Here is a 27,407-nt window from a genome sequence, read left to right on the forward strand (position 1 = left end):
CGGGTTCAGGGGCCCACGGCCTCACCCGGACCCAGGGTTCAGCTTCACCCGGACCCAGGGGGACGTTACCTCTCTCAGACCCCTGGTCGCGTGGTCTCACCCGGATCCAGGGGCGCACAGCCTCACCCGGACTTGGGACCCAGCCTTACCCGGATCCAGAGGTCCACAGCCTCACCCGGACCCAGGGTTCAGATTCGCCTGGACCCAGGGGCACATGGCCTCACCCGAACCCGGAATCCAGCTTCACCTGGACCCAGGGGCGCATGGCCTCACCCAAACCCAGCTGAGGCTTTTCTTATTGCTCTCTTTCTAACTCTTTGAGGTGTAGGGTTAGATAATTTATTACTGTTTTTTCTTGTTTTTTTGAGGTAGGACTGTAGAGCTATGAACTTCCCTCTCAAGACTGCTTTCACTGTGTTCCATAGATTTTGGATTATTGTGTTTTCATTGTCATTTGTGGCAATGATGTTTTTCATTTCTACTTTGATCTCTTTGGCAACCCCATCATAGTTTATTTTTTTATTTATTTATTTTTTTTTAACCTTGATATTTTTAATGTTATTTAGCCATCAGTGTACGTCAAGCGAGATATGCTTGCAAGCCTGGTGACTCAAAAGAAAAAGAAAATTCTAAGTATGAAGTTAGATTATTTACAGCTAGCCCTATCCCACATCACATTCTTTTTTTAAATTGAATTTATTGGGGTGACATTATTTAATAAAATTATACAGGTTTCAAGTGCACTAATCTATAATACAAACTACTGTCCAGATGTCAGTTCTACAACATCCTCTTCCTGCAGCCCTGCGTTGGCATTTGGTCACTTACTCTGTCCTTAGTCCCAAAGACTGTCATGTCAGGGAATGGGACTATAGACCATCCCCAGAGCAACAGCCCCAACACAGAGCTGGAGGGCTCTTGAGATAGGAACTCCTCTGATCTTTGCATTTCTTTTATTTTATTTTTTTTAAATATTTTTATTGAGGTATTATATGTGTACATATCTTACTATTACCCCCCCACCCCACACCCACACATGCCCTCCCCCCCCAAGAGTTTTGCATCCATTGTTTATGCTTATATGTATGCATACAAGTCCTTCGTTTGATTTCAAAACTCCCCCACCTTTCCCAAACTTTCCCCCTGTAATTTGAAAGTCTGTTTGATGCTTTACTGTCTCTGTATGTATCTTTTTGTTCACCACTTTATAATGTTCTTTACTATCCCTAAATGAGTGATATCATGTGGTATTGATCTTTCATTGACTGGCTTATTTCACTTAGCATAATGTTCTCTAATTCCATCCAGGTTGCTGCAAATGATGAGAATTCCTTCTTTTTTATGGCAGCATAGTATTCCATTGTGTAGATGTACCACAGTTTTCCGATCCAGTCATCTGCTGATGGGCACCTAGGCTGTTTCCAAATCTTAGCTATTGTAAATTGTGCTGCTATGAACATAGTGGTGCATATATCCTTTCTGATTGGTGTTTCTAGTTTCTTCGGATATATTCCAAGGAGTGGGATTACTGGGTCAAATGGGAGTTCCATTTTCAGTTTTTTGAGGAAACTCCATACTGTTCTCCACAGTGGCTGCACCAGTCTGCATTCCCACCAGCAGTGCACGAGGGTTCCTTTTTCTCCGCATCCTCGCCAACACTTGTTGTTTGTTGATTTGTTGATGACAGCCATTCTGACAGGTGTGAGATGGTACCTCATTGATGTTTTGATTTGCATCTCTCGGATAATAAGTGACTTTGAACATGTTTTCATGTGTCTCTTGGCCTTCCTTCTGTCTTCTTTTGAAAATATTCTGTTTAGGTCTGTTGCCCATTTTTTTATTGGATCATTTATCTTCCTCTTATTGAGTTGCATAAGCTGCCTGTAGATGTTGGAGAGTAAACCTTTATCAGTGATAGCATTTGCAAATATGTTTTCCCATGCAGTGGGCTTTCTTGTTGTTTTGTTGATGGTTTCTTTTGCTGTAAAAAAGCTTTTTATTTTGATGTATTCCCATTTGTTAATTTTCTCTTTAGCTTCCATTGCCCTAGGGGCAGTGTCAGTGAAGAAGTTCTTGTGGCATATGTCTGAGATTTTGTTGCCTGTGGATTCCTCTAGTATTTTTATGGTTTCCCGTCTTATGTTTAAGTCCTGTATCCATTTTGAGTTTATTTTTGTGGATGGTGGAAGTTCGTGATCTAGTTTCATTTTTTTGCATGTGTCTGTCCAGTTTTCCCAACACCATTTATTGAAGAGACTGTCTTGACTCCATTGTATGTTCTTGCCTCCTTTGTCAAATATTAATTGAGCATAGTGGTTTGGGTCGATATCTGGGTTCTCTATTCTGTTCCATTGATCAATATGTCTGTTCTTGTGCCAGTACCAGGATGTTTTGAGAACAGTGGCTTTGTAATACAGCTTGAAATCTGGTATTGAAATCCCACCTACTTTATTCTTCTTTCTGAGGATTGCTGAGGCTAGTCGGGGTCTTTTTTTATTCCAGATGAATTTTTGGAGAGTTCTTTCTAGGTCTGTGAAATATGCTGTTGGTATTTTGATGGGGAGTGCATTGAACCTGTAGATTGCTTTGGGTAGTATGGACATTTTAATGATGTTGATTCTACCAATCCAGGAACATGGTATGTTCTTCCATCTGTTTACGTCTTCCTCTATCTCTTTTTTCAGTGTCCTGTAGTTTTCTGCGTATAGGTCTTTTACCTCCTTAGTTAAGTTTATTCCTAGGTATCTTAATTTTTTTGGTGCCATGGTAAATGGGATTGCTTTTTTAGTCTCTCTTACTGTAAGTTCATTGTTGGTGTGTAGAAAAGCCATAGATTTCTTGGCGTTAATTTTGTATCCCGCTACATTGCCGAATTCATTTATTAAGTCTATTAGTTTTTTGATGGAATCTTTTGGGTTTTTTATGTACAATATCATGTCTTCTGCAAATAAGGACAGCTTCACTTCTTCTTTTCCAATTTGGATGCCTCTTATTTCTTCTTCTTGCCTAATTGCGATAGCTAATACTTCCAGTACTATGTCAAACAGGAGTGGTGAGAGTGGGAATCCCTGTCTTGTTCCTGTTCTTAGGGGAAATGGTTTTAGTTTTTGCCCATTGAGTATGATGTTTGCTGTGGGTTTATCATAAATAGCTTTTATTATGTTGAGGTATGAGCCTTCTATTCCCACCATGTTGAGAGTTTTTATCAAGAAAGGGTGTTGGATTTTGTCAAATGCTTTTTCTGCATCTATTGATATGACTATGTGATTTTTATCTCTCAATTTGTTTATGTGATGTATCACGTTTATTGATTTGCGGATATTGTACCATCCTTGCATTCCTGGGATAAATCCTACTTGGTCATGGTGTATGATCTTTCTGATGTACTGAAGGAGCCGATTTGCTAGAATTTTGTTGAGGATTTTGGCATCAATGTTCATGAGGGATATTGGCCTGTAATTCTCTTTCATTGAGTTGTCTTTATCTGGTTTTGGTATTAGGGTGATGCTGGCTTCATAGAAGGAGCCTGGAAGTGTTCCTTCCTCTTGAATTTTTTGGAATAGTCTGAGGAGGATAGGTTTTAGTTCTTCCTTGAAAGTTTGATAAAACTCTCCTGTGAAGCCATCTGGCCCCGGGCTTTTGTTTGCCGGAAGCTTTTTGATGACTGCTTCAATTTCTTCCATAGTTACTGGCATGTTGAGCTGTTTAGAATCTTCCTGATTGAGTTTTGGAAGGTTGTATTTTTCTAGGAATATGTCGACTTCCTCTAGGTTGTCCAGTTTGTTGGAGTAGAGTTGTTCGTAGTATTTTGTAACAATCCTTTGTATTTCGTCGGGATCTGTTGTTATTTCACCTCTTTCATTTCTGATTTTGTTTATTTGGGTCCTCTCTCTTTGCTTCTTGGTGAGCCTGGCTAGAGGTCCATCAATCTTGTTTATCCTTTCAAAGAACCAGCTCTTGGTTTTGTTGATCTTTTGTATTGTTTCTTTGCTCTCTATGTTGTTTATCTCCGCTCTGATCTTTATTATTTCTTTCCTTCTGCTTACACTGGGCTTATCTTGTTGCTCTCTCTCTAACTCTTTGAGTTGTTGGGTTAGGTAATTTATTACCATTGTTTCTTGTTTTTTGCAGTAGGCTTGTAGAGCTATGAACTTCCCTCTCAGGACTGCTTTCGCTGTGTCCCATAGATTTTGGATTGTTGTGTTTTCATTGTCGTTTGTTGCCATGATGTTTTTTATTTCTTCCTTGATGTCTTTGGTAACCCAGTCATGGTTTAATAGCATGCTGTTTAGTCTCCAAGTGTTTGATTTCTTTGGGTTGTTTTTATTGTAGTTGATTTCCAGTTTTATGCCACTGTGATCTGAGAAGATACTTGATATGATTTCTATCTTCTTGAATTTGGAGAGACATTGCCTAGTCCTAACATATGGTCTATCTTTGAAAATGACCCATGTGCACTTGAGAAGAATGTATATTCTGTGGCTTTGGGGTGAAATGTTCTGAAGATGTCGATTAATTCCATCTGTTCTAGTGAGTCATTTAGATTTGATGTTTCTATGCTGATTTTTTGTTTAGAGGATTTGTCCAATGGTGATAGTGGGGTATTGAAGTCTCCTACTATGATTGTATTACTGTCAATCTCTCCTTTGATATCTTCCAGGAGTTTTTTAATGTATCTTGGTGCTCCTGTATTGGGTGTATATATGTTTACCAGAGTTATTTCTTCTTGTTGGATTTCTCCCTTTAGTATTATGAAGTGGCCTTCATTATCTCTTGTTATGTCCTTCACTTTGAGATCTAATTTGTCAGATATAAGTATTGCAACCCCAGCTTTTTTTTTTTCATTTCCATTTGCCTGGAAAACCTTTTTCCATCCCTTTACTCTCAGTCTGTATGCATCCTTTTTTTTGAGGTGGGTTTCCTGTAGACAGCAGATATCTGGGTTTTGTTTTCTTATCCAGTCTGTTACCCTGTGTCTTTTGATTGGGGCATTCAATCCATTTACTTTTAAAGTTATTATTGATAGGTACTTATTTGACGCCATTTTTATTCTATACCCCTGTGTACCTTCTTTGCTTCCTATTTCTTTCTTTCTTTTTTTTTTTTTTTTACAGCAGACCCTTTAGCATTTCTTTCATTGCTTTTTTGGTGGTGATAAACTCCCTTAGTCCTTTTTTGTCTGTGAAGCTCCTGCTTTCACCTTCAATTTTGATTGATAGCCTTGCTGGGTACAGTATTCTTGGATTCAGACCCTTCCTTTGCATGACTTGGTATATTTCATTCCATTCCCTTCTGGCCTGATGAGTTTCTGTTGAGAAATCAGTTGCTAGTCTGATGGGGGTTCCTTTGTATGTAACTGTCTGTCTCTCTCTGGCCGCTTGTAAGATTCTTACTTTGTCGTTGGTGTTTGCCAACTTAACTATAATGAGCCTTGGCGTTGGTCTTTTGGGTTTCATTTTTCTTGGAACTCTGTGAGCTTCTTGGATTTGTGTGGGTTTTTTCTTCCCTATATCAGGGAAGTTTTCTGTTATTATTTCTTCAAACAGGTTTTCTATTCCTTGCTCAGTTTCCTTTCCTTCTGGCACCCCTATTATCCTGATGTTGTTTTGTTTTGTATTGTCCCGAAGTTCCCTTACGCTCTCCTCAATCTTTCTAATTTTTGTTTCTAGAAGCTGTTGTAATTGGGTATTTTTTTCCATCTTGTCTTCTAGCTCACTTATGCGGTCCTCTGCTTCATCTAGTCTACTCTTGATGCCTTCTATTGAGTTCTTTACAGCAGCGATGTCATTTTTCATTTCTTCTTGGTTCTTCTTCATTTCTTCTTGGTTCTTACTCACATTGTCGAATTTGTCTTCCATCCTTTTCAACCACTTTATGACCATTTCTCTGAATTCTTTCTCTGATAGGTTGTTTGCCTCTAAATCGTTTACTTCCTTTTCTGGTGATGCCTGCTTCTCTTTCCTGTGGGGGCTGTTTCTTTGTCTCCTCATGGTCTCTCTTCTCCGGATGTCTGGTTATATAGATTTCTCTCTCTGGCGTTGATTTAAAGGTATAAAATACAACACAACCAGGCACAACAGACAAGGCACTGAACAGAATTGTATTCACGATATTAATAACCTCCAATAAAGGTAACCACCAGAGAAAGACAAATTAGGGAATAGGAGTGGCAGAGGGAGAGTAAAAAGAAAGAACAACAACGAAAAAAAAACAAAACAAAGAGTGTGAATCTGAACTTGGGAAAAGAGCAGAAAGAAAGAAAAGAAAAAGAAATAAAAGAAAAGAAAAAGAAAAGAAAAAAAAGTAAGAGAGACAAGAATGATACTAAGAGAGAAAAGGGGAACAAACTATATATATGGGGAGTAAACTCCACTAGAACAACCACTATTCCCAGCAAATTCCAGCAACACGAGCCTGGAGATTAATACAAACTGCAACAGCAGCTAATATCAAGTGAGGCAAGGGAAAGCAAAAGTAAAAAACAAACAAAAACAAAGCAAACAAAAGAACCAACCAAATCAACAAAAAGAATAATCAAAACAATCTCATAAAAAAGCATAAAAATTCAATCTAGTCAACATTCAAGCAAACAACAACAAAAGGCCCGAGAGAAAAATAATTTTTTTAAGGTAGCGTAGAGAGAGGTTTGTATGGATTTGGAGCAGGGGGATGGGAATTAGATATATAAGTAGGGTGAAGTTTTAGCAGGGAGTAAACTGAAAAAGTATGGAAAATCTAAAGCCAGAAAGGGTTAAGATAAACTGGGGACCAAGGGGGAAAGTTTAGGAGGAGAGTGATGGCATAATGTTAGCTTTGAGATAGGGTAAAGCAATTGTAAGGGAAAGATGCAAATCGAATGTAGGACACTAATCCAAAAATAAAAGAAAGAGAAAATCAAATGACATTAAAAAAAAAAGTTAAATAATAGTAATAATAGTGCTGATTGAAAATAAAAATGTAATAATTAAAAAGGTGAAAATCGAGTGAGGAAAAAGAAAAAAAATTAGTTTCTTAAGTGAAAGATGCAAAAAATGAAAATAAAAAATATGAGAATAAAAAATTTAAAAAATTGAAAAAAGAATTGAAAATTAAAAAATAGGAAGACTAAAATGTGCAGTAGCGGCTGTCATTCACTTCCTCTATTATTCTGTTTGGTATGCCTTTTTCCCAGTCTGGGCGGTATTTCACTTCAGCTTCATTCCAGGGCTCCTCAGTGTTGGAAGCCAGTCCTGCTTTTTAAGCCAGCCCTATCTTAATTTCTCGTATTTATTTTTTATTACACCAGAGACAATTAGCGTTTCAGCCCCTGGGTGGCAGTGTTTCTGAATTGACTTCCGGGCCTCTCTAGCTCTTTTTTTTTTTCCCCTCTATGGCACTCACTACCGGTTTGTGGAGGTGTGCGCCTCAGAGCTTGTGGAGGTGTGCGCCTCAGAGCTGCCTCTCTGATGGTCACACGCAGCTCTGGTCCCCAGGTTCCGAAAAAACACCTTCCCCCTGCAGTCTTTCAGGGTTTCCACCTGGGTTTACCTTTGTATTGGGCTTAGCAATCAGAGTCGGAAAGAGCCCAAGTGTGCGGACCGTGGGTCTGTGCACCAGGCTAAGGAGCCTGCACTCCTTTGAAAATTCTTAGTCTGACCCTCCTCGTCAGATTAAAATGAGTTGCTTTCAAGAGGTCACTTCTGTTAGCAGCTCAGAAAACCCCCCTCCTCATTCACGGATCATGGCAGTTCCAACTGCCGCCGATTTTTCTAGGCACAGACCTCCCGGCTCCTGCAGTTCCTGCTGCTGCCGCGCTTCCCTCACCCAGCGCTTCCCTCACCCACCGCGGGGATTAGAAACCGCCCCTCATTTCAGGCGAAATCTGACCTTTCCGTGGTGCAGTGAAGAGTTTCTTTGAATCTGAATGTTTGCGCTGATAGGGGACCGGTGGTCTGGTGCTCCCAGCAGTTCAGTGTTTGCAGTTGTCGCAGAAAGTCAGGTTTCCACTAAAATCCTCCTTTCCTTGCAAGATGGCGAGGCGCCTGGTGAGCCCGCAGCTCCAGGAGGGGACCCAGCCCCTGTGGGTGCTGCATGGTCAGAGGAACACTGCCCAGCACTCCCCCGCCTTCTCCTGGAGTTTAGCTGTCCCTTGGCTTGCCCACATACACTCCCTCTGCGAGCCTCTGCTGCTCCGACTCTCCGCCCCAGGAACAGACTCCAAACCTGACTCTATTCCGTCGCCATTTTTTCCTCTCCCCCATCATAGTTTAATAGCATTATCTTTAGCCTCCAGGTGTTTGATTTTTTATTGTTTTTATTGTAGTTGATTTCGAATTTTATGTCATCGTGATCTGAGAAGATGCTTGATATGATTTCTATCTTCTTGAATTTGAAGAGACTTTGCCTGTGTCCCAATATGTGGTCTATCTTTGAAAATGGCCCATGTGCACTTGAGAAAAATGTATATTCTGTAGTTTTGGGATGAAATGGTATGAAGATGTCAATTAATTCCATCTGATCTACTGAGTCATTTAGGATTGATGTTTCTTTGCTGATTTTTTGTTTAAAGGATTTATCCAGTGGTGTTAGTGGGGTACTAAAGTCCCCTACTATGACTATATTGCTGTCAATCTCTCTCTTGATATCCTCCAGAAGTTTTTTGTTTGTTTGTTTGTTTTTTATGTATTTGGGTGCTCCTGTATTGGATGCATATATGTTCCCAGAGTTAAATCTTTTGTTACATTGCTCCCTTTAGTATTATGTAGTGGCCTCCCTTTTCTCTTATTATTGCCTTCACTTTCAGATCTAGTTTGTCAGACATAAGCATTGCTACCCCAGCTTTTTTTTTCTTTCCATTCATCTGAAACACCATTTTCCATCCCTTCACCATCAGTCTCTGTGAGTCCTTTGTCCTGAGGAGGGTCTCCTGTAGATATCAGATATATGGGTCATGTTTTCTTATCCACTCAGCTACCCTATGTCTTTTGATTGGGGCATTTAATCCATTTACATTAAAGTTATTATTGATAGGTACTTGTATGTCGCCATTGTTATTCTTTACCCCATGTTCCTTCTTCCCTTCCTATTTATTCTTTTTACAGCAGACCCTTTAGCATTTCTTGCATTGCTGGTTTGGTGATAATAAACTCCCTTAGTCCTTTTTTGTCTGTGAAGCTCCTGATTTCACACTCAACTTTGATTGATAGCCTTGCTGAGTACAGAATTCTTGGATTCAGACCCTTCCTTTGCATGACTTTGTATATTTCATTCCATTCCCTTCTGGCCTCATGTGTTTCTGTTGAAAAATTGGTTGAGAGACTGATGGGAGATTCCTTGTAGGTAACTTTCTGTATCTCTTTGGCAGATTCTTTGTCATTAGTGTTTGCCAATTTAATTATAATGTGTCTTCATGTCAGTTTTTTGGGGTTCACCTTGTTTGGTATTCTTTGAGCTTCTTGGACTTGTGTGAGTTTTTTCTTCCCTATATCAGGGAATTTTTCTATCATTTTTACTTCAAACAGGTTTTCTATTCCTTGCTCAGTTTCCTCTCCTTCTGGCACCCGTATTATGTGGATATTGTTTCATTTCATGTTGTCCCAAATTTCCCCTAGGCTCTCCTCCTGTTTTTTAAGGTTTTTTCTTAGATGCTGCTCTGCTTGGGTATTTTTTCCTACCTTGTCTTCTAGCTCACTGATGCAGTCCTCTGCTTCTTCTAGTCTACTGTTGATGCTCTATTGAGTTCTTTATTGCAGCAATGTCATTTTTCATTTCTTCTTGGTTCTTCTTCATTTTCTCTTGGTTCTTACACATATTGTTGAATTTGTCTTCCATCCTTTTCAGTGTCCTTATGAACATTGTTCTGAACTCTTTCTCTGACATATTGCTTGCCTCCATTTCTTTTACTTCCTTTTCTGGTGATTCCTCCTTTTCTTTCATATATGGGCTGTTTCTTTGTCTCCCCATGGTCACTCCTCTCAGGGTGTCTGGTTATGTAGCTCTCTCTCTCCTGCATTGACTTAAAGGCACAAAACACAACATGACAAGACACAAGGCACAGGGCACCAAACACAAATGTATTCACGATACTAATAACCCCAAATAAAGGTGACCAACAGAGAAAAGAGAATCAGGTGATAGAGAAGAGTGCAAAAATGATATTGAAAAAAGGAAAAAATGTAAGAGAGAAAAGAAAGAGCTGAAAAAAGAAGGGGAGAAATATATGTTTATGGGGAGAAAACTCCAATAAAAGAACAACTTATCCAAAAACTGCAAACAACAAACACCCAGAGATGAAGCAAACAACAAACAACAACGAATCCAAAAAATGCAAACAACAAACACCCAACCAATAAATACCCAGATGAATCTGAGGAGGCAGAGCTTATTTCCAGAAGGTAAGGTGAAGGAATTGAATGAATGTGGAAATAGCCACATTTCAGTATAGAATAGGTAGAAAGAGAATGAGTGTATAAGAAAAAAAGTAAAAAACAAAATACAAATATATATATATATATATATATATATATAAATGTTTTTTCTATTATCTATCTATCTATGTAGTCGTCTACTATTGGAGAAGAAGATAGCCCTGAGTTGGTGATTGAAATTAATTAAGCTATTAGTAAAAGAAGAGAACGAGTGAGGAGAGGAAAAGCAGAAGCAAAAAAAGAAAAAGAAACAAACTATCAAACAACAACAAAAAGACAGAAAGAAAAAGGAAATAAAATTAAGAAAATAATTTGGATAGTGAAGAAAGAGAAGAGAGAAGTGTGCATGGACTTGGAGCAGGGGAGAGGAAATTAGATATATGAGCAAGATCAATTTTTAACAGGGAGTAAAAAGAAATGATAGAGAATCACTAAAGCAAGAGCAGGGTAAGTGAAACCAGATGAAAAAAGGGGAAAAGTGAGGAAGAGAGTGTTGGCATAAAGGAAAAATTGAGATATAGTAAAATAATGCTAAAATAAAAATAAAAATAGAATGTAGAACACTAATCCCAAAATAAAATACAATAAACAAAAAATAAAACTTAAAAAAGGTAAAATGATAGTAGTAATAATAATAATTAAAAATAAAAAATATAATAATAAGAAAAAGTAAAATCAAGTGAGAAAAAAATTGTTTCTTAAGTAAAAGATAAAAAATAAAAAAGGTAAGTAGTGAAGGTTGTTCACTTTCTCTACTGTTCTGCTTGGCATGTCTGTTTCCTGTCAGGTAGTCAGCACAGTATTGAAGTTCCCTTCAATCCACTGCTCCTCTGTGTCATAAGCTACAATCCTGTTTTCAAGCAGGCAGGATCTCTCTGCTCACTTTGTTTCTCAGCCTGCCTTCAGATGTATTTATACTAGTCAATTTCTGACACAACCCCTGGGTGGCAGTTTTTCTGTATTAATATCTGGGCCTAAAAGGCCCCTCTAACCAGTGTTTTCATTCTTCTTTCCATGTCACACTTAATACTGGGTTGGAGGGACAGACTGACTCAGAGCTGGTTTCCTGTTCGTCTCTCCACACTCTGATCCCCAATTTCCACAAAAACAACTTTCCCCTGCAATCTCGGTGAGTGTTTTTAATTGTACTGGACTTAGCAATCAAAAGCAAGGAGGTAAAAAGAAAAAAAGCCAAAGAAAGCATGTTGACTCATGTCTTTTTCCCCTGGCACTGGAATAGAACTTCAGGCTGCCTTTCTGGGCCCAGCCCAGGTGTGGGATAAGATCTAGAGTCCCCTTCTGCCAGCAGCCCTGTGGAAACCCTTCCACTTTCGAGGGCTACACTGACCCCAATGGCCGTAGATTTTGTGGGGCGCAGTCTATCACTGAGACTCTAGTCCCTGATGCGTGCATTTCTCCCTCCAGCCTGGATCCCAGATATCACCTTTCTCTAGGTGATGTCTGACCTTTCCATCCATGGATTGCCTCACAAGCTGTGTTTAATTCACCAATTCTGGGTTTGTGTTGTTCAATTCAGCTGTTCCTTCTATCTGCTCTATGATAATGTGCAGGGCCTGTCCACATAATCAGCGCTGCTTTGTCTTCCCCTGGGCAGACTTTTTAGGTGCCCATGGTTGGGGAGGCTGGAGTCCCGGTATTTGTGGGTTTGCAGCTGAGGCAGCTGGTCCCTGGGCATTGTCGTTGCAGGGACCTGGGAGGTATCTGAGGTCTCCCCAGTTGAAAGTAAGGCTGGGCTTTCAAGCACAGCCGATCTCCCCTTCAAGATAGCACAGTCTCTGTGGCAGAGCCAGCTTCTCTGGGAGAGATTTCAGCAGTAGTATATGATGCCCAGCCAGAGGAGTCTGGTCCACCAGTCCTCAACAGTCCTGTGGAATATAGCTGTCCCTCACTCACAAATACAGACAATCCCCACATGTCCACGCACTCCCCTTTCATTCTCTCACTCACACACTATCTTGTAGCCTGCTGTCCCATCAGCAGCCATCTTGGATTTCCCATAGTAAGAAGTTTTAATACCTCATTGACATCATTGGATAAATCTAGACAAAAAATCAACAAGGAAACAGCAATCCTAAATTACTCAATAGAAAATTGATATCTTTAGATCATTTCACCCCAAACCTATGGAATATATAGTCTTCAAAATGCACCTGAGGCATTTTCCAAGATAGACCACATGTTAGGACATAGACTAAATCTTCAAGCATTTTCTTAGATCACAATGACATGAAATTAGAACAAAAACAATCATAAACAATCAAACATATTGAGGCTAAATAGCATAATATTAAATAATGAATGTGTTACCAAAGATATCAAAGCAGAAATAAAAAGCATCCTGGAAACAAATGACAATAAAGCTCAACAACCCAAAATCTATGTGACACAATGAAAAGCAATCCTGAGAGGGAAGTTATAGGCTTACCTCAAAAAACAAGAAAAATGTGTAGCAAATTATCTAACCTTACAATTTAAATAATTAGAAAGAGAGCAACAAGAAAACTCCAAAATAGAAGGAAGGAAATAATAAAGTCCAGAACAGAAATAAATGACATAGAGACCCCCAAAACAATACAAAAGATCAATAAAACCAAGAGCTGGTTATTTAAAATAATAATCAAGATCAATGAACACATTGAAAGACTCATCAAGAAACAAAAAGATAGGACCCAAATAAACAAAACCAGAAATGAAAAAGGTGAAGTAACAACTGACCCCACAGAGAAACAAGGGATCATAAAAAAATACTTTGAACAACTCTATTCCAATAATCTGGACAACCTTGACCAAATGAACATATTCGTATAAAAATACAATCTTCCAAAACTCAATCAGCAAGAATCAGAAAACCTTAATAGAGCAATAACTACTGATGTAATTGATTCAGGAATAAAAAAATCTCCCAGCAAACAAAAGCCCTGGTCTGGATGGCTTCACAGGGGAGTTTTACCAAACTGTCAAAGAAGAACTAACACCTATACTCCTCAAACTATTTCAACAAATTCAGGAAGAAGGAATAATTCCAAGCTCTTTATATGAGTATAGCATTACCCTAATACCAAAACCAGATAAATACACTACAAAGAAAGAAAATTACAGGCCAATATCCCTGAAGAACATAGTTGCTAAAATCCTCATCAAAATTCTAGCAAATCAGATCCAGCAAAACTTTAGAAAGCTCATATAGCCCTAACTGGTTTGGCTCAGTGGATAGAGCATTGGCCTGTGGACTGAAGGGTCCCAGGTTCAATTCCAGTCAAGGGCATTTACCTTGGTTGCTGGCACATCCCCAGTAGGAGGTGTGCAGGAGGCAGCTGATCTATGGTTCTCTCTCATTGATATTTCTAACTCTCTATCCCTCTCCCTTCCTTTCTGAAAAAAACTCAATAAAATATATTTTTAAAAAAGAAAGATCATATACCATGACCAAGTGGGATTTATTCCAGGGATGCAAGGTTGGTGCAATAGCCACAAATCAATAATTGTAATACAGTACATAAAAAAAACTGAAAGATAAAAAACAAGTGATCATATCAATAGATGCAGAAAAAGCATTCAACAAAATTCAACACTCCCTTTTTTTCAATTAAATTTTATTGGGGTAACATTGGTCAACATAAACATAGAGGTTTCATGTGTGGATTTCTAAGTTACAAAGTCTGTATCCACCACCCAAAGTAAAGTCTTCTCCTGTCACCTCATATTAGGAACCCCTTCTCCCCCCCCCATCCAGCAACCACCACACTGCTCTTTGTTTTCATATGTTTGAATTTTATGAGTGAAATTGGATGGTTCTTAGCTATTTCTGTCTGACTTATTTCACTTAGCATAATGTTCTCCAGTTCCTTACATGTTATTGCAAATAATGCTATCTCATCCTTTCTTATGGCTTAGTAGTATTCCATTGTGCATATGTATCATATCTTCTTTATCTAGTTCTCTATCACAGGGCACTTTGGCTATTTCCATTTCTTGGCCACCATGAATAATGCTACGATGAACATAGGGGTGCATATATCTTTGTGTATAAATGATTTTGAGTATATCCCCAGGAGTGGGCTTGTTGGGTCATATGGTAGCTCTATTATTAATTTTTGAGGAATCGCCAGACTGCATAGTGGTTGTACCACTCTACATTCCCACCAGCAGTTAATGAGGGTTCCCTTTTTTCCACAACCTCTCCAACACTTGTTATTGCTTATCTTGTTGATAATGGACACTCTAACAGGTGTAAGGCGGTACTTCATTGTAATTTTAATTGATAAAAACTCTCAACAAAGTTGTAATAAAGGGATCATGCCACAACATAATAAAAGCCTTATATGACAAAGCTACAGCTGATATCATACTCAATGGACAAAAGCTAAAACCATTTCCCACACAAGAACAGAAACAAGACAGAGATGCCCACTTTCACCACTCCTGTTTGACAGTACTAGAAGTGCTAGCCATTGCAATCAGACAAGAAGAAGAAAAAAATTGTAAAGGAGGAAGTAAAAGTGTCACTATTCACAGACAACATGAATCTGTCTATAGAAAACCCTAAAGACTCCATCAGAAAACTATTGGATTTAATCAATGAATTTGGTAACACAGTAGGATATAAAATTAATACCCAGAAATCTATGGTATTTTTATATACCAATAATGAACTCTCAGAAAGGGAAACCAAACAAACAACCCCATTTATCACTGCAACAAAAAAATTCACATACTTAGGAATAAACTTAATCAAGGAGGTAAAATATCTGTACAACAAAAACTACAGGACATTGAAAAAAGAGAAAGATGAAGATATACTCAAGTGGAAGAATATACCATATTCATGGATTGATAGATTCAACATCATTAAAATGGCCCTACTACCCAAAGCCATCTCTAAATTCAATGCAATCCCTATTAAAATATCAAGTCTATTTCACAGGACTAGAAAAATATTCCAAAAATTTATATGGAATCAAATAAGACCCCAAATAGCTGGAGCAATATAGATAAAGAAGAACAAAGTTGGAGGAATCACAATACCAGATATCAAGTTTTACTACAAAGCCACTGTACTCAAAACAGCCTGGTACTGGCACAAGAATAGGCATATAAACCAATGGAACAGAACAGAGAATCCAGAAATCGACCCAAGTCACTATGCTCAATTAATATTTGACAAGGGAGGCAAGAACATACAATGGAGTCAAGACAGCCTCTTTGGTGTTGGGAAAATTGGACAGATACATGCACACAAAAAAAGATGAAATTAGAACACCAACTTACACCATACACAAGAATAAACTCAAAATGGATTAAAAAAAAAACAACCTTAAATATAAGAGGTGAAACCATAATACCTAGAAGAAATCATTGGCAGCAAAATCTCAAACATCTCTTGTAGCAATAAGTTTATGGATATATCTCCTAGGACAGTGAAAATTGTGGAGAAAATAAACAAATGGGACTACATAAAAATAAATAGCTTCTATATAGCAAAAGAAACCATCAATAAAATAACAAGAGAGCCCACTGCATGGCAGAACATATTTGCCAATGATACCTTTGATAAGGGGTTAAACCAAAAAATTATAGGAAACTCATACAATGTAACAAAAGGAAGATAAATAATCCAATCAAAAAATGGGCAAAAGACCTAAATAGACACTTTTCGAAAGTGGAGATACAGAAAGTCAGGAGACGTGAAAAAATGCACAAAGTCACTAATCATCCAAGAGATGCAAATCAAAACAACAATGAGGTACCATCTCACACCTGTCAGAATTGCTATCATTGACAAGTGCTGGCAAGGATGCGGACAAAAGGGAACCCTCTTGCACTGCTGGTGGGAATGCAGACTGGTGCAGCCCCTGTGGAAAATGGTATGGAGTTTCCTCAAAAAATTAAAAATGGTACTCCCATTTGACCCAGTGATCCCACTTCTAGGGATATATTCCAAGAATTCAGAAACACCCATCAGAAAGAATATATGAACCCCATGTTCATAGCAGCACAATTTATAATAGCTAAGATTTGGAAACAGCCTAAGTGCCCATTGATGAATGGATTAAAAACTGTGGTACATTTATACAATGGAATATTATGCAACTGTAAAAAAGAAAGAACTCTTACCATCTGCCACAGCTTGGATGGACCTAGAGATCATTATGCTAAGAGAAGTAAGCCCATCTATAAAAGATAAGTATCACATGATCTCACTCCTATGTGGAATCTAATTAACAACATAAACAGATGAACAAAAATAGATCCAGTGACACAGAAAAATTAAACAGATTGTCAAACCTCAGAGGGAAGGCTGGAGAGGGTGGAAGGGGGGAAAGAGATCAACCAAGGAACTCATATGCATATATGCATAACCCACAGACACAGACAATATGATGGTGAAGGCTTGGGGGTGGGAAAGGGCAATGGGGGAAAACAGGGACATATGTAATACTTTCAACAATAAAGATTTATTTTTAAAAAAGAAAGAACATGAAAAATGAGAGACATGAAAGCACTTTGAATAGTCAAATGAGTCATACTGGGTCAGAGTCGGCTATCTTTCTAGCCAAATTTACCCAGAAATTGCTTACTATGAACCATGCTCATCTTTGAGAATGATGGACTATGAAATTCTCCTCTGTTAAAAACACTTCTAGAAGTAAACTATTTAAAGACAAGTAGGCAGAAGAAAGAGACAAGAAGTCACAGTGATCTACAAACTAAATAATCCATCTCCCTCTGAGAGTTTTCATGTGCACTCTTTAATGGGATGGAAACAATCTTTTCAGGCTTGTGCTCTCTAGAACCTGAAATGTGATCAGGATTTATTTTGTAAATAATGGGAGTGGTGGCAGAATCACTTCCTTCCTATTATTACTCTCAACCCTGTTTTATAATGTAAGCACATTAACAAATTTACTTTGAGCTATTAGGCAGACATAATGCTAGGATGAGAGATAAGACTATCTCATTCAATGTTATAACAAGCCTATGAAGTACTAGTAAATACTATTATTAACTCCATTTTATAGGGAGGAAGTGGAAAGTTGAAGAGGTCAAGTAATTTGCACAAGATCATGTCTCTAGGAGGCATTAGAAGCAGGATTAACACCAAGCCATCTGGTTCCATGGCTCTGAGTTTTGATGAATGCATCATACCTCCTGACCTGTCAAAGGTAAAATGCAATAAACACTCATTACAATTGGTTTATCAAAATTTTTTGATAATCTAAATTTTTCTAATAAAATACCCTTTTGTTTTTTAAATAATTCTTTATTGTTGAAAGTATTACATATGTCCTCCTTTTCCCTATTAAACCCCTTCAGCCACCACCACTCCCCTCCCCCCGGAGAGGGCTGCCTGGGAAGGCACATGGGCATTTCTTTAAATTGTTGTCAGCTGAGTCCGAGACGACTGGCAGAGCCGCATCTTGGATACACACCCCCCAAGATGGTGGAGAGTGTAATCAGCTTGGCCTTCATATCAGCCCAGGTGTCGGCAGGGGCGGGTCTAGATATGTAAATCCAGTCAAGCACTAGGAATGCTCTGGCCTACTCAAGAATGCAAATAAGCTCCTTTGATCCTAAGTTTTTGGTGATGCTTCCTGGTATTTGGGGGTATAAAATAAATGTGTTGCATGGCTCAGGGTTGTTGCTGCCTCTCCATCATAGAGAATGGCATCCCACCTGGCTCCCAGCTTTTAAATCTATCTCTGCATCTGCTTTCAATTTTTCTTTCTTTTATTTCTCAATCCCTGGCCTCCTCCTCTTAGAGTTCATTCATCTCTCTTTCCGTGCTGGACGTGGAAAAGGGAGATCCCCGCCATATCTGGCCGCCGCCACATCTGGCCCCTGCACCCCCCTGCATCCCTCCACCCCAGCCCTTCAGCACCCTATTGTCTGTGTCCATGAGTTATGCATATATTCATACAAGGTCTTTGGTTGATTACCTCCCACCCACCCACCATTCCCCACCTTTCCTTTGAGATTCTGCACTCTGTTCCATGCTTCCATGTCTCTGGATCCACTCCATTCATCAGTTTATTTTGTTACTTAGATTCCAGATATGAGTGCGATCATATGATAGTTGTCTTTCTCTGACTGACTTATTTCACTAGCATGATACTTTCCAGGTCACTCCATGCTATCTCAAAGGGTAAGAGATTCTTCTTCTTTACTGCTGCATAGTATTCCATGGTATAAATGTACGACAGCTTTTTTATACACTCATCTACTGATGGCCACTAGGGCTGTTTACAGATCTTTGATATTATAAATTCTGCTGCTATGGACATAGGGGTGCATACATTCTTTCTGATTGGTGCTTCAAGTTTCTTCTAGAAATATATCCTAAGAAACTGGAAGAAAAATACCCTTTTAATGGATTCCTTATATTACAAAAATATAAAACAATAAAAAATAAATAATTTGACAAATAATGATTGACTAAATACATAAATGTTATTTATCTCTCCATCACATACAGACTTGAGGAATGTCTCAGTACAGGTTACTATCATTTGTGATTCTGTTGGTTGAGCCTTCTTTTTTTTTTTCCTTTCTTCTTTTTTTTCCTTTATTGATTGAGCTATTATATATGTGTCCTTATCCCCTCATTGCTCCATCCTACTTCCATTCATGCCATCACGCCCTGGTGTCTGCATCCATTGGTTATGCTTATATGCATATACTAGAGGCCCAGTGCATGATTAAATCATGCACATGTAGGGTCCCCTAGGCCTAACCTGCCATCCAGGCCATATCCACTTCCCCGCAAAGCCTAGCATGCTCCACGGACACTGCTAGCAGCCTGCTCCCCGCCTGTGATGGCAGGGGGTCTGCTGGTGCCAGAGCGGACACACAGCTCCCCACTTTCGTTTGCGGGGGAGCTGGGTGTCTGTCCGCTGATGCACCAGGCCTTTCAGAAGCCTCCGGCGCAGCAGAGGCTTCTGAAAGGCCTGGTGCTGGAGCAGACAGGCACCCAGCTCCTAAGCTTTCACTTTCTATCGCGGGGGAGCTGGGTGCCTGTCTGCTGGTGCACCAGGCCTTTCAGAAGCCTCCAGCGTTGGCAACGTGAGCTCAGCGTCTCTCCGGCCCAATCTGCCACACCGGCCACCCCGAGTCCCGCCCCCCCCCGCGCCTCCTGGCCAATTGTGGGCATAGCGAAGGTACTGTCAATTTGCATATTTGTCTATTATTAGGTAGGATACAATTCCTTTGGTTGGTCTCTCCCCCTTACCTCCACCCTCCCATACAATCCCTCTGAGGTTTGAGCATCTGATTGATGCTTCTCTGTCTCTGTTTTTCTTCATCAGTTTATGTAATTCATTACAATCCACAAATGAGTGAGAACATGTGATATTTATCTTTCTCTGAATGATGTATTTCACTTAGCATAATGCTTTCCAGCTTCATCCATGCAGGTGCAAATGGTAGGAGTTTCTTCCATTTTATAGCAGTATAATATTCCACTGTGTAGATGTATTACACTTTGTTAATCCACTCATCTGCTGATGGGCACTAAGGCTGTTTTCAAATCTTAGCAATGGTAAATTGTGCTGCTATGAACATAGGGGTGAATATATCCTTTATGATTGGTCTTTCTGGTTTCTTGGGATATATTACTAGAAGTGGGATCACTGGGTCAAAAAGGAGTTCCATTTTTAGTTTTTTTGGAAACTCCATACTGTCTTCCACAGTGGCTGCACCAGTGGGCATTCCCACCAGCAGTGCATGAGAGTCCCTTTTTCTCCACATCCTTGCCAGCACTTGTCATTTGTTGATTCGTTGATTATAGCCATTTTGACAGGTGTGAGATGGTACCTCATTGTCGTTTTGATTTGCATTGCTCAGATGATTAGTGACTTTGAGCATGTTTTTATATCTCTCTTGGACTTCCTTATGTCCTCTTTCGAAAAGTATCTATTTAGGTCCATTGTCCATTTTTTTAATTGGATCATTTATCTTCCTTTTGTTAAGTTGTATGAGTTCCCTGTAAATGTTGGAGATTAAACCCTTATTGTAGATAACATTGGCAAATATGTCCTCCCATGCAGTGGGCTTTCTAGTTGTTTTGTGGATGATTTCTTTTGATGTGCAAAAGCTGTTTATTTTTATGTAGTCCATTTAGTTTCCATTGCCCTAAAAGCTGTATTGGTGAAGATATTGCTTCGGCATATGTCTGAGATTTTGCTGCCTGTGGATTCCTCTTATATTTTTATGGTTTTCTGTCATACGTTTAAGTTCTTTATCCATTTTGAGTTTACTTTTGTGTATGGTGTAAATTGGTGGTGTTGTTTCTTTTTTTTCATGTATCTGTCCAATCTTCCCAACACCATTTATTGAAGAGACTGTCTTGACTCCATTGTATGCTCTTGCCTCCTTTGTCATATATTAATTGAGCATAGTGGTTTGGGTCGATTTCTGGGTTTTCTATTATATTCCATTAGTTTATATGTCTGTTCTTGTACCAGTATCAGACAGTTTTGAGAACAATGGCCTGGTAATATAGCTTAATACCTGGTATCGAGATCCCTCCTACTTTGTTGTTTTTTTCTCAAGATTGCTCCAGCTATTCAGGGTTATTTTTTATTCCAGATGAATTTTTGGAGAGTTTTTTCTAGGTCTGTGAAATATGCTCTTGGCATTTTAATGGGGAGTACATTGAATCTATAGGTTGCTTTGGGTAGTATGGACATTTTAATGATGTTGATTCTACCAATCCATGAACATGGTATGTTCCCCCATCTGTTTATGTCTTCTTCTATCTCTATTTTCAACATCACGTAATTTTCTGAGTACAGGTCTTTTACCTCCTCAGTTAAGTTTATGCATTTTAATTTTTTGGTGCAATGGTATATGGGATTGTTTTCTTTTTTTAATTTCTTTATTGATTAAGGTGTCACATATTTGTCCTCATCCCCCCTTCCCATCCCAAACTCCTCCCCACAGATGCCCCCACCCCCCTGTTGTCCTTAACGATTGGTTAGGCTCATATGCATGCACACAAGTCCTTTGGTTTTTCTCTCCCCCCTACCCCTACCTTCCCCTACTCTCCCTCTGAGGCCCAACAGTCCGATTGATTCCTCCTTGTTTCTGGGTCTGTTCTTGTTCATCAGTCTATGTTGTTCATCATTTCCCCTAGATGAGTGAGATCATGTGTTACTAGAAATATATTTATAAGAACCGAATGTGAGATGAGCAATAATTGTTATGCAGACAGGCAAATGAATCAGTCTGTAGTGAGTTTCTTTATGGACCAACAGTTCTTTTGAGACCCAATTTCAATGTCCACCAGTTCCTTATGTGTACATGTCAGCACTGACTTTTCAGTTCTGGATGGTGGACAAATGGTGATAATTCAGGTCCGCCTCCCTCTGGTTTGGTCTCGCCCAGACCCAGGGGTGCGGCCTCACATGGACTCAAGGGTGCGCAGCCTCACCCGGACCCAGGACCCAGCATCACCCGGGCCCCAGGACACGCGGCCTCACCCGGACCCAGGGGCGCATGGCCTCACCCGGACCCAGGTGCACGCGGCCTCACCCAGACCCGGGATCCAGCCTCACCCGGACCCGGGATCCAGCCTCACCTGGACCCAGGGGCGCGCGGCCTCACCCGGACCCAGGGGCGCGCTGCCTCACCCGGACCCAGGGGCGCGCAGCCTCACCCGCTCCCAGGGGTACGTGGCCTCCCCTGGACCCAGGGGCAAGCGGCGTCACCCGGACCCAGGACCCAGCCTCGTGGCCTCTCCCGGACACAGGGGCGCAGCCTCACCCAGACCCGAGATCCAGCCTCTCCCGGACCCAAGGGCATGCGGCCTCACCTGGACCCGTGGGTGTGCGGCCTCACCAGGCCCGGGATCCAGCCTCACCCAGACCCAGGGGCGTGTGGCCTCACCCGGACCCAAGGGTGCATGGCCTCACCAGGACCCAGGTGCATGCAGCCTCACCCGGACCCAGGATTCAGCCTCACCTGGACCCAGGGGCGCGCGGCCTCACCCGGACCCAGGGGTTCGCGGCCTCACCCGGACCCAGGGGCGTGCGGCCTCACCCGGACCCAGGGGCGCATGGCCTCACCCGGACCCTGGGGTATACGGCCTCACCCGGACCCAGGGTCTTGCAGCCTCACCCAGTCCTGGGACCCAGCCTCACCCGGACCCAGGGGCGTGTGGCCTCACCCAGACCCGGGGGCGTGCAGCCTCACCCAGGCCCAGGTTGCGTGGCCTCTCCCGGACCCAGGGGCGTACGGCCTCACCTGGACCTGGGACCCAGCCTCACCTGGACCTGGGGGCGTGCAGCCTCACCCTGACCCAGGTCCCAGCCTCACCCAGATCCAGGGTCACACGGCCTCACCCGGACCTGGGACCCAGCGGGGCTGCTCCGAGGTCGCTGCGACGGCGCTTGTGTCTGCAGCGGTGGCCAGTCGCCGGGCGCGCATTCCTGGATCCGGGACCCAGCGGGGCCTCATCTTCCCGATCCCAACTCCCATTGGTCAATTCCTTCTCAGCAATTCCTCCGGCCATTTTCTCAAAGCTCCGGGGCAGCTGCCGTGAAACTCACAGGGCAGCAGGCTTAGCGAAGCTCCAGTGTGCCCGGTCCGCGGCGGCGGGCTGGTCCGAGGTCGCTGTGACGGCACTTGGGTCTGCAGCGGTGGCTGGTCGCCTGGCGTGTGCACCTGGTCACTTCCGGGGCGTAGAGATTCTCGAAGTACTCGAAGGTCAGCAAGCGCGGAGTCTCCCACCCCATGTCCCCCAGGGGCTCATCTGTCCGTGCTCGGCAGCGAGCGGAGCTGTCCCCTCAGCCAGAGACCACCGGGGGAACCGCGCCAAGCACGTTCCAGACTGCCATTGTGTCACCAGAGCTGTAGTTCTTAAAGTGTGATCTTTGGCTCACTGGCATCAGCATCATCCCGCGTCCCCCTCTCTTTTATTCTAGTTGTAGAGGATCTGCTCAGCCAGCCCTCCGGTGGTTCTGGATGGTGTCTGCTCTGTTTTCCAGTTGTAGTTTCAAAATTGTTGTGGTAGGCAACAATCAGGCATCCGCCCTATGCTGCCATCTTGGTCCCTCCTCCTCTTTATTTCAAAACTCATTGTGATCTGGATCCGTTCTCCGCCGCTGCTGTGCCTGAGGAGGAAACCCAAGGCCTCAGACCCCCAGGTTCCAGCGCGTCCCGCGTCGGTCGGGGCAAAGCTAGAACCAGGGCGCTGCGTCCCCTGCCAGACCGCTCCCCACTGTGCCCACCTTCCTTCGCTTCTCACCGGTGACCGCCAGCCATCTTCAGACCTTCCTTGGGCCCGCAGACACCGTGCGGGGGCCGCCTCTCCATGCCCCATGCTGCTGCCTCCCTGCGCAGGTAAGCATCTGCGGTGAACGGAGAACTGCCATGCGCGGGGCGAAGGCTCAGTTACCTGAGCTCCAGGCTGGCTCTGCCCTCTCAAAGGATTGTTTTCTTAATCACTATTTCTATAAGTTCACTATTGATGTATAAAAATACCATAGTTTACTTTGCATTAACTATGTTGCCGAATTCATTTATTAACTTTAATACTTTTTTTTATGGAGTCTTTAGGGTTGTCTATGAACAGTATCATGTCATCTGCAAAGAATGACAATTTTACTTCTTCTTCTCCAATTTGAATGCCATTTATTTCTTCTTCTTGTCTGATCACTGTGGCTAGTACTTCCAGTACTGTGTTGATAAGGAGTGCTGAGAGTGGGCATCCCTGTCTTGTTCCTGTTCTTAGGGGAAATGGTTTTTGTTTTTGCCCATTGAGTATGATGTCGGCTGTAGGTTTGTCATGAGTGTTTTTATCAGAAAATGGTGTTGGACTTTGTAAAATGCATTTTCTGCATCAATTGATATGATTATGTGATTTTTGTCTCTCAATTAGTTTATGTGATGTATCACATTTATTGATTTGCAGATACTGTACCAGCCCTGCATCCCAAGAATAAATCACACTAGGTCATGGTGTATGATATTTCTAATGTAATGCTGGATCCAGTTTGATAGAATTTTGTTGAGGATTTTAGCATCTATGTTCTTCATAGATATTGGCCAATAATTCTCTTTCTTTGTGGTATCTTTATCTTTTTTGGGGATTAGGGTAATGCTGGTTTCATAGAATGAGATCAGAAGTGTCCCTTCTTGAATTTTTTGGAATAGTATGAGAAGGATTGGTTTTAGTTCTTCTTTGAATGTTTGGTAAAACTCCCCTCTGAAACCATTTGGTCTTGGGCATTTGTTTGCAGGAAGCTTTTTGATTACTGTTTCAATTTCATCAGTAGTTATCCCCCTATTCAGGTTTTTTTACTCTTCCTGATTGAGTTTTGGAAGCTTGTATTTTTCCAGGAATGTGCCCATTTCCTGGAGGTTGTCCACTTTGTTGGAGTAGAGTTGTAGGTAGTATTTTTTTTACAATCCATTGTATATTTGTTAGGTCAGTTGTTACTTCACCTCTTTCATTTCTGATTTTGTTTATTTGGGTCCTCTATCTTTGTTTCTTGGTGAGCCTGGCTAAAGGTTCATCAATCTTGTTTATCCTTTCAAAGAACCAGCTCTTGGTTTCATTGATTGTTTGTATTTTTTTATTGGTCTCTATGGCATTTGTTTCTGCTCTGATCTTTATTATATCCTTCCTACTGGTTACTGAGGGCTTTTCTTATTGCTCTTTTTGTAATTCTTAAGTTGCAAGGTTAGATAATTCATTACCATTTTTTCTTTTTTTCTTTTTTTTTTTTTGAGGTAGGCTTGTAGAGCTATGAACTCCCCTCTCAGGACTGCTTTTAGTGTGTCCCATAGATTTTGGATTGTTGTGTTTTCATTGTCATTTGTTTCCAGGATGATTTTTATTTATTCCTTGATCTTGTTGGTAACCCAATCACTGCTTAACAGTATGCTATTTAGCCTCCAAGTGTTTGATATTTTTCATTGTTTTTATTGTAGTTGATTTCTAGTTTTATGCCATTGTGATATGAGTAGATGCTTGTTATGATTTCTATCTTCTTGAGTTTGAAGAGACTTTGCCTGTGTCCTAATATGTGGTCTATCTTTGAAAATGTCCAGTGTGTACTTCAGAAGAATGTATATTCTGTAACTTTGGGATGAAATGTTCTGAAAATGTCAATTAAGTCCATCTGATCTAGTGAATCATTTAGGATTGCTGTTTCTGTTGAGAAATCAGTGGACAGTTGTATGGGTGCTCCCTTGTAGGTAACTAACTCTTTTTCTCTTGCTGCTTTTAAGATTCTCTCTTTGTCTTTTGCCCTTGGCATTTTAATTATGTTGTGTCTTGGTGTGGTCCTCTGTAGATTCCACTTGTTTGGGATTCTCTGTGCTTCCTGGAGTTGTAGGTCTATTTATTTCACCAGGTAGTGGAAGTTTTCTGTCATTATTTCTTAAAATATGTTTTCTATATCTTGCTCTCTCTCTTCTTCTGGCACCCCCATAATTCTGATGTTGGTATGCTTGAAGTTGTCCCAGAGGCTTCTTACACTGTCTTCATATTTTTTTATTCTTTTTGCTTTTTGCTTTTCAAGTTGGGTGTTTTTTGCTTCTTCATATTTCAAATATTTGACTTGATTATTGGGATCCTCTAGTCTGCTGTTGGATCTCTGTATATTATTCTTTATTTCAGTCAGTGTATGCTTAATTTCTGATTGGTTCTCTTTAATATCCTTGAGGGTCTCACTAAATTTCTCAGCGGTTTCTAGAAGATTCTTGAGTAACCTTATAACAGTGGTTTTCAACTCTATGTCCAGTATTTTGCTTTCATCCATTTCTTTCATTTGTGACTTGTTTCTTTGTCTCTGCATTATGGTTGCTTCCCTGTGTTCGTTTCTATGTACTGAGTAGCTGCTAAATCTCTTTGAGTTGATAGAGTGGCCTTGTGTGCTTGGTGTCCTATAGAGTACCCTATGTCTTTTGATTAGAGTATTTAATCCATTTACATTTAATGTTATTATTGACAAGTACTTGTTTATCATCATTTTAATTCTTAATGCTTGTGTTTCTTCTTGCCTTTCTGTTTCTTCTTTTTACAGCAATCTCTTTAACATTTCTTGTATTTCTGGCTTGGTGGTTATAAACTCTCTTAGCCCTTTTTTGTCTGTGAAGCTTCTGATTCTACCTTCAGTTTTGAATGATAGCCTTGCTGGGTATAGTATTCTTGGATTCAGTCCCTTGTTTTGCATCACTTTGTATATTTCATTCCATTTCCTTCTCTCCTGGTGTGTTTCTGTTGATAAATCAGTTGATATTCTAATGTGAGATCCCTTGTACCTAACTTTCTGTCTCTCTCTGGCAGCCTTTAAGATTCTTACTTTGTCGTTGATTTTTGCCAATTTAATTATGATGTGTCTTTGTGTTGGTCTTTTTTGGTTCACCTTGTTTACGCCTCTATGTGCTTCTTGGACTTGTGTGGTTTTTATCTTGCCAATATCAGGGAAGTTTTCTGTCATTATTTCTTCAAACAGGTTTTCTATTCCTTGCTCCGCTTCCTCTCCTTCTGGTACCCCTATTATGTAGATGTTGTTTCATTTTGTGTTTTTCCAAAGCTCCCTTAGGCTCTCCTCTTGCTTTTTAAGTTTTATTTCCTGTTGCTGCTTGTTCGTGTGCTTTTCCTACCTTGTCTTTTAATTCACTGATGCAGTCCTCAGCCTCTTCTAGTCTACTATTTAAGCCTTCCATTGTGTTCTTTATTGCAGCTATGTCACTCTTAGTTTCCTCTTGGTTCCTTTTCATGTTGGTGACATTCTCATTCAGCTCCTTATCATTCTCATTGAGTTGTGTATTTTTCATCCAGCCATTTGAGCATCCTTATAACCACTACTTTGAATTCTTTCTCTGACATGTTACTTGCCTCCATTTTATTTAATTCCCTTTCATGTGATTCCTCTTTCTTTCTTTTGGGGATTGTTTTTTTTTTTGTGTGTGTGTGTGTATGTGTGTGTGTGTGTGTGTGTGTCTCCCCATTTTTTGCTGTTAACATTTTAA

Source organism: Eptesicus fuscus, chromosome 1 (assembly GCF_027574615.1).
Source record: "Eptesicus fuscus isolate TK198812 chromosome 1, DD_ASM_mEF_20220401, whole genome shotgun sequence".
Lineage (NCBI taxonomy): Eukaryota > Metazoa > Chordata > Mammalia > Chiroptera > Vespertilionidae > Eptesicus > Eptesicus fuscus.